We start from the raw sequence: 8,689 nt of genomic DNA on the forward strand, positions 1-8,689 counted from the left end.
CCCCCCTAAACCGACAGCGGAGGGCGCACGGGGCCAACCGTCCATCAGCAGTAAGGGCGCGCTGTCTCCCTCCTCCACCTGTACCTCGTCATGTCGAGTGGAAAAAAATGCAAGACTCTTCAATGGAGGAGGGAGAAAATAAGAATAGAACAAAGAGTCAGGATTACGAGTGAGTATTCTGCATTATTTTATATTTATTTTTATATTTATTACAATTTTTATATATCCGTATCTATGCATGATAAAATAATAATAAGACATTTCATTGTATGCGAAAGAAAGTGTCACCTGCATTCCTTTTATTTATGTATTGGTCCCAGAATCGAAGTTTAATGTAATATATATATTTTTACGTATAAATATTATATAAGTATATATATATATTATATAGTATATATATATATTATAGATATATATATTATTTATATATATATATATATATATATATATATATAGATATATAATTAATATATATTATAATATTGCTTTTTTTAGGGTAAGCAAATTACTTACAGTCTAGTAATATTCAATCATTTACCTTCCACTTTAAAACAAATTGCAAGTCTCTAGAACAATATCTCGATTTATGGTGAATATTTGAAAAAAATATTTTTATTCCCTCCCGCGCGCGCGATTCTCGGCAGCGAATCTCCGAAATGCGTAGGTCACATTCTCCTAATATTTGTGCCTTTTTCATATTACGCTTTTTTTAGAGTTTTATATATGGAAATGTGCGCAAAAACATGCACAATATAACAAAAAATATTGGAAGGTTGTAGCATTTCTCATTTTGAAATATTTGCATATAAAAAACGATAAGTACGAAAAAACTACGATCGGTCAACTTTGACTCAACCGAAATGGTCAAAAAACGCATTTGTAACATAAAAATCTTACAATCTAGTAATATTCAATCATTTATCTTCACTTCAAACATATTGCAAGTCTCTAGAACAATATCTCGATTTATGGTGAATTTTTGAAAGAAAAAAAAAATTCCCTCCGCGCGCCGATTCTCGGCCGAAAAGAAAATCCTTCCGAAACGCGTAGGTCACATTCTCCTAAATATTTGTGCCTTTTCATATTACGCTTTTTTTAGAGTTTTATATATGGAAATGTGCGCAAAACATGCACAATATAACAAAAAATATTGGAAGGTTGTAACATTTCTCATTTTTGAAATATTTGCATATAAAGTACGATAAGTACGAAAAAAACTAAGATCGGTCAACTTTGACTCACCGAAAAGGTCAAAAACGAATTTGTAACATAAAAATCTTACAGTCTAGTTATATACAATCATTTATCTTAATTTTAAAATAAATTGCAAGTCTCTAGAACAATATCTTGCTTTATGGTGAATGTTTGAAAAAAATATTTTTTTTCCGTCCGCGCGCCGATTCTCGGCAGCGAATCTCCGAAACGCGTAGGTCACATTCTCCTAATGTGCCTTTTCATATTACGCTTTTTTAGATTTTTATATATGGAATGTGCGCAAAAACATGCACAATATAACAAAAATATTGGAAGGTTGTAGCATTTCTCATTTTTGAACTATTTGCATATAAACTACGATAAGTACGAAAAAACTACGATCGGTCAACTTTGACTCAACCGAAAAGGTCAAAATACGCATTTGTAACATAGAATCTCACAATCTAGTAATATTCAATCATTTATCTTCACTTTAAAACATATTGCAAGTCTCTAGAACAATATCTCGAATTATGGTGAATTTTTGAAAAAAATTATTTTTTTTCCCTCCGCGCGCCGATTCTCGGCAGCGAATCTCCGAAACGCGTAGGTCACATTCCCCTAATATTTGTGCCTTTTCGTATTACGCTTTTTTAGAGGTTTATATATGGAAATGTGCGCAAAAACATGCACAATATAACATAAAATATTGGAAGGTTGTAGCATTTCTCATTTTTGAAATATTTGCATATAAAGTACGATAAATAGGAAAAAACCTATGATTGGTCAACTTTGACTCAACCGAAATGGTCAAAAACGCATTTATAACATAGAAATCTTACAGACTAGTAATATTCAATTATGTATCTTCACTTTAAAACAAATTGCAAGTCTCTAGAACAATATCTCGATTTATGGTGAATATTTGAAAAAAAATATTTTATTCCCTCCGCGCGCCGATTCTCGGCCGAAAATATTCTCCGAAACGCGGTAGGTTCTACCAACTTCTCCTAATATTTTTGCCTTTCATATTGCACTTTTTTTAGAGTTGTATATATGAAAATGTGCGCAAAAACATGCAAAATATAACAAAAATTATTGGAAGGTTGTAGCATTTCTCATTTTTTTTATATTTGCATATAAAAAAAAATTTTAAACAAAAATTCGACATTCGGTCAACTTTAACTCGTCCGAAATGGTCGAAAACTGCATTTGTAAGCTAAAACTCTTACATTATCGTAATATTCCATCATTTACCTTCATTTTTAACAAATTGCAAGTCTCTATAACAATATTTCAATTTATGGTGAATTTTAAAACAAATTATTTTTTTACGTCTGCGCGCTACGAATTCATGCATCATTTTGTGATAATATTTTCTCTGTGTTGCTTTTATCGTTTTACAATGTGTTATATACCAAAATGATTGCAATTTAGTCCACATTACAACGAAAAAAAAGTAACTTGTTACCTCTAACTGTTTTGCGCACAGCGCGATTTGAATACAATTATATATGAAATTTTGTTTTTGCGCTATCATATATCGCATTATTTATATATGATAATGATAATTTTTTTTTTCATTTCTGATGGTTTCATACTAAACTTCAAGCAATGATAAAAAAAAAAAAGGAGCCAAAAATCAAACTCTTAATCTTGAAAACTAGCGCGCTGTGATTTTTTGAAAAAAATATTTTTTTCGCTTCCGCGCTCACTCTCAAACCCCTCCGGCATATAGGAGTCATTTTTTTATTTACCGCTCCGGCGTTAGAGGGTTAATTAATTCAGAGAATATGGAAGAAGACAGAGATATCCACGTTCTGTAAGTAAATGACAACCAGGAACACTCCGTTGTAATAAGTCTTGTGTGTACTAATATCTGATGGTATGAAGAGATATCGGATCTCCTCTCTCTCTCCTCTCTCTCTCCTCTCCTCCCAGAACTGCGACCTTCTCTCCTCTCTCTCTCTTCTCTCTCTCTCTCTCTTCTCGAACATGCAAAAAAATAGGTTATTATTTACCCAACACTTATTCTTATTACTGTCTTTAAATTGGGTCAAATTAATATCCAATGACTGGAATTTCCGAATCCCCATGAACAGCAGGAGTGGTAGTCTTCCTCGTATCATATAACCTATCACATTCCAAGGTATGTAATTTTATACATAATCTCATTTTTTTTTTGTCTATCTCGGCCAGCCAGATAAGGACTCTCAAGTTGTTTGCCCTACTGAACTTTTAAAAAAAAGTTTTTTTTTTATTTATTTATTTTTTTTTTTTAGTGATTTTTTAAAAGGAAACAAAGTTCAACAGATAGCTCTAGTCGTCGGAGAAAGCTTCGCGTGGGTCGTTCTACTGACGCTTTTAAGCTGCAATGTTTTCTTTTGACCTTTTGTATAAATAACATATAGACTCTCAGACGAAAATGTAAACATCAGACCACATGACACAAGACCTTTATAACTGTATTTCACTCGTCATTTACCACGACTATTTCTGTATTTAGTTTATCACAACTAAATATGTATCTTTGATTTGTTCCAATATAAGTTAAACTCCACATGAACAGTTATGATGATTGTTTCCTTGTTTCCCACCTTTTGTATTAATATAAATTCCCAGACGAAAATTTAAACATAAGAGCATAAGAAACAAGATTTTTATAACCGTTTCTCTCGTTTTTGACCACAACCATTTCTGATTTCAGTTTATCACAACTCAATATGTATTGTTTTATTTGTTCCAAACCATGAAACTCCATATGAACTTTTGTGATGACTTTCCATTGGAAATGTAGGTGCAGAGACTTTTAATAATCTTCCTGTGACTTCCTATCCAGAACAACCACCCCGGTATTCATGACGGTCAGGTCCTTAATCGGTTCGTAGCAAGTCGCTTCCTTCACGACCTCCAACCCGGCGACGACCTCCCCGAAGGGGCACGAGAACTTCTTGTTGGGATTCCCCCTCGTGCAGATGTCGAAGCAGCCGTCGTAGTCGTTCCTCCCTCCACAGGCGAACACGACCATCCCTTCCCTCTTCACGGAGCTGTGCTCCCCGCTCAATTCCAGCCCTCCCATGAGGCCTCTGGAAGCCAGCGTCCCATCTGTCCTGACGTAGGGGCTCACTCGCAGACACTCGCCGGGTTTGTCCTTGCTCTCCACCTTGTTGCATCTTGAGCCCTTGTAGGAGGGACCCAGTAGCCCCGCCGTTCACAGAGCCAGGAGTGCTGGGCCCGGCGGAGCTCCCCCCTGATTCTGATGTAGACGCGCCCTAGGTGCACGCCATCGACGCCAAAGTCCAAGAAGACCTCGGGTGATCTTGGCAGTAGAGACAGAATTATTGAAAGCTGTAGGATAAACATTTTTAGTATTAGACAGGAATACGTTGGTTTGATTTTTAATCTGGTTTTATGTGCTACATTTGTGTTTAGGTTTATGAAATTTGAGCAGAGGAATGATGCTTTCAGGCACAATTTCCTGATTGCCAGAACTGAATTTACAAAGGCTCCCAAGGGTTTAATTTCATGGTCAAATAAAAGACTGTTGGAAAGAGAATGACACAATATGGCTTTTGGATAGTACTGACAGGCTATACTTCGTGCGTGAGAAACGAAAATCTTCAGTAGTGATCCCTAGTATCATAAGCAACATTATTCATATGTAATATACAAATATTTTATTGTAACAGAAGCTTGATAAACCAAATTGACAGTAGGCTACATGCGCCAGGTATAGTATGAAGGTCGACGTCAGCTGAAAGAGTCAGACCTAAAAGTAGAGTGCACGGAGGAATATGATTGATTGATTAAATAAATAATTTAGGCCAAAGTCCAAGTACTGGTACCTATGTCATTCAGCACTGAAAACGGAAACTGGCTGTAAAATGTTTGAAAACAAAGGTGTAACGGGAAGAAAACCTCAAAGCAGTAGCACTATGAATCAAACGTCAGGAGAGTAAGGTGGAAGAAAGAGAATATGAAAGGAAGCGCAGTAAAGGGAACGAAATTGTTTGCAGCTAGGGGCTGAAGGCACGCTGCAAAGAACCTAAAGTAATACCTACAGTGCACCGCATGAGGTGCACTGACGGCACTACCTCTCCTTCGAGGTGGAGTAATATGACGTGAGATGATGAAGAACAGACCACTCGCCTTGATTGTCCCGTGAGAGTTATGGACCTCGTCAGTCAGCGTGAACAGGTGAAGGCGCCCATCCTCCCACCGAAAACCTCCCCCTCTCGCCCATCGTCCCCCTTCGCGGACCACGACAACCACCCCGCGGAGGCGGAGGGCAGCAGCCCTCCTCTGAGAAGCGGTCATTCTGCCTCAGCCGAGCTCCCTCCAGAGACTGGCCTCCACCGTCTTCCATGTGCTCCCTGGATCGTCGTCTACGCTATTGAACCCTCTCGCGAATTCGAGGGTTTCTGGGGCGTGCGCCCCCCTGCTGGTGGTCTCGGTGCTCTGATACTCGCTCCTCCTCAGCATTATTCTCGGGTTGACGTCGGCGAAGTCTGAATGATGGTCAGAGAGTCTTGAGTGTCTGGCAACGACGCCTCCAGTGCTTCTACTGTCCTGCAGAAATGCCTGATCGTCATCTGTTTTGGAGTCGTCCATGAGGATTTGGTAGACGCCGTGACGAGAACCAGCTGCCAGGGAAATTAGAGAGAAGTGAAGTGTCACGGTTATTCTCTGTGATGGTTTATACATTAGAAAGCCTGGAAGACGTTCAGCATTGCTGCTGAGATATTCTGATACAGATGAGCGTAGAAGGAATCGCTTCAATAAAAGGTAGCCCCTGTTTATGTGTTCGATGACTGCCAAACGTCCTATTTCACTAAAGGCCTGTCCACACTAGGAAACATTGTTTGCAAACAATGTTTCCTAGTGTGGACAGGCCTTAAAGATGGATTGGTAATGAAGACTTTTTGACGGTGAATACAATCTCTTAACACCTTCCCATTGCTAATCAAGATACCAAGATTATTAAAAAATATTTTTTCAAACATAATAGAGATTTACGAGACGTTGATAAAGACAAGTCTCTAAAGTACATAATGATAAGACAATGATAAAGATAATCAATCATCATGTGTATAACTTGATAACACTCTTGAGCTGTGGTATACCCACTGACATGTACAATCTATACATATTTTCTTATTAAATCAAACAAAAAGATCAGTTTCAGTTTTACAAAGAAAGTGACAAATGATATATTTTACAAAGAATTTGTGCGAAAGAGCAAAAATATGATGACTGGCCCTGAAAGAACAGTACTCTGAAAGGTTGGTCATACATGACTACTACTACTACTACACACGCACACACACACACACACACACACACACATACACACGTCTTTTGGAGAGAGCTATTTAAATGATACAGGAAATACTATGAAAAAAAGAAGAAAATATCATATTCTACTTACAAGAGCACCCCCCTTACCTTTCGTGTTGTCAGCCAGGGGCGAAGGAAGCTCAGACGAACTGGCTTGACTACATAAGGACGGAACCTCATCTGACGGAGGGCAGGTATTCTTGCATCTTCTCGTGGACGCCGATGGCACACTCCATGCTCAGGGTGTTCTCCGCGTCTGCCATCAGTTCCTTCACAGTCATGGCCTGGGCGTTCAAAGATTCGGCGTTGCTGCATTGGTCAGCCACCGCTTCAAAGTAGCCGTGGATCTTCCTCATGGCTAGCGCTTTCTCGGCGTCAATGCTTTCCAGGAACCTGGAGCCAGCTCTCCCGATGTCTACTTTCTTTTCGTCCAGGGCATTTTTCATCACTAAGACGTCGTGATTGTTTTTGCAAGGGCTCTCGAAGAAGCAGAACCCACAGAGTCCAGTGTGACATGTCTAGCACCAGAAATCAAGGGTGGAGTTGTGGCTGTCACATAAGCCGAACTGGAAAGAATGAAACAAGTATGGGCTTGTCTGAATGCAAAAGTGGGCAGAGCGTCGTGTCTGAACGATCTCGGCGGGAATCTGTCATACAGTGTTACCGACCGCAGGGTAATTGTCCTACAAGTAGGGTAATTTGACCAAATAATTTACACCTTAGGCCAATATTTTTAAGAATAGGGTAATTGTAACAATACTTGTATTGTCAACACTTAGGTAATTGTCCTACAAGTAGGGTAATTTGACCAAATATTTTACACCTTAGGCCAATATTTTTAAGAATAGGGTAATTGTAACAATACTTGTATTGATCAACATCTTTATTAGTATTGTTTCTTATTATCACAACCTGAGAATGTTGGGTAATTTCCAGTTATGTAGGGCGCATAGGGTTAGAAGGGTTGGCATTACTGCTGTGGGCGGAGCTTCGTGTCTGAACGATCTCAGCGGGAATCTGTCACGCAGTGTTAACAACCGCAGGGTAATTATCCTACACGTAGGGTAATTTGACCAAATATTTTACACCTTAGGCCAATATTTTTAAGAATAGGGTAATGGTAACAATACCTGTAGTGATCAACATCTTTATTAGTATTGTTTCTTATTATCACAACTTCAGAATGTTGGGTAATTTCTAGTTATGCTGGGTGCATAGAGTTAGAGGGGTTGGCATCACTGCTGTGGGTGGAGCTTCGTTTCTGAACGATTTCAGCGGGAATCTGTCACGCAGTGTTACCAACCGTAGTGTAATTATCCTACACGTAGGGTAATTTGACCAAATATCTTATACCTTAGGCCAATAGTTTTTAAGAATAGGGTAATTGTAACAATACCTATATTGATCAACATCTTTATTACAACCTCATAATGTTGGGTAATTTCCAGTTATGTAGAGTGCATAGGGTTAGAGGGCTTGGCATCACTGCTGTCACGACCAGGTTGCTGGCTTGCGACTTAATTAAGTCTGTCATACACAGGCCGTTCAATGTTTGTGTTTGTCTGCCGATATAACGCTATCGCGCGCCTCTCTTTGAGAGATGATGCCATGTCTTCCCGAGACAAAATCTTTGTTCAGACTGAAATCGGTGCAGAGATCGTTCATACTGTATGAATAGTGTGTGTGTGTGTGTGTGGGTCGATAAACGACAATCGTTCAGACAATCGCTCAGTGTATGGGGGCTTTAAGAGGTAAATTTTGCTATTAGGGGGCAAAATAACAGGTAAACTCAAAGCAGAATATATATGATCATATATGGGTGATGATAAGTGATTATATCTATAGTATCGAGAGTTATCTACAGTTATTCAGAAGGTAAAATCTTTTTTTAAAGCTAAACCTAACTCATATATAACCACATTTCAAAGGTTGCACTCATTCTTCGGAATACATAAGGCAAAAAAGTATTTTTTTTATAAGACAGAACTAAAAGAAAACATTTATTTTTAAAAATCGTGGAAGAGGGAACCACTTCCTAAAAGCTAGCCTTTGGAAAACTTTAATTAAAGGAGACCTATAACAATGCTTATGATTAAACTACCTGTTATTTACAATATTTTATTGGTATTTAATATACATTCTTCCTACGTTCTATCTA

Source organism: Macrobrachium nipponense, chromosome 23 (genome assembly GCF_015104395.2).
Source record: "Macrobrachium nipponense isolate FS-2020 chromosome 23, ASM1510439v2, whole genome shotgun sequence".
Lineage (NCBI taxonomy): Eukaryota > Metazoa > Arthropoda > Malacostraca > Decapoda > Palaemonidae > Macrobrachium > Macrobrachium nipponense.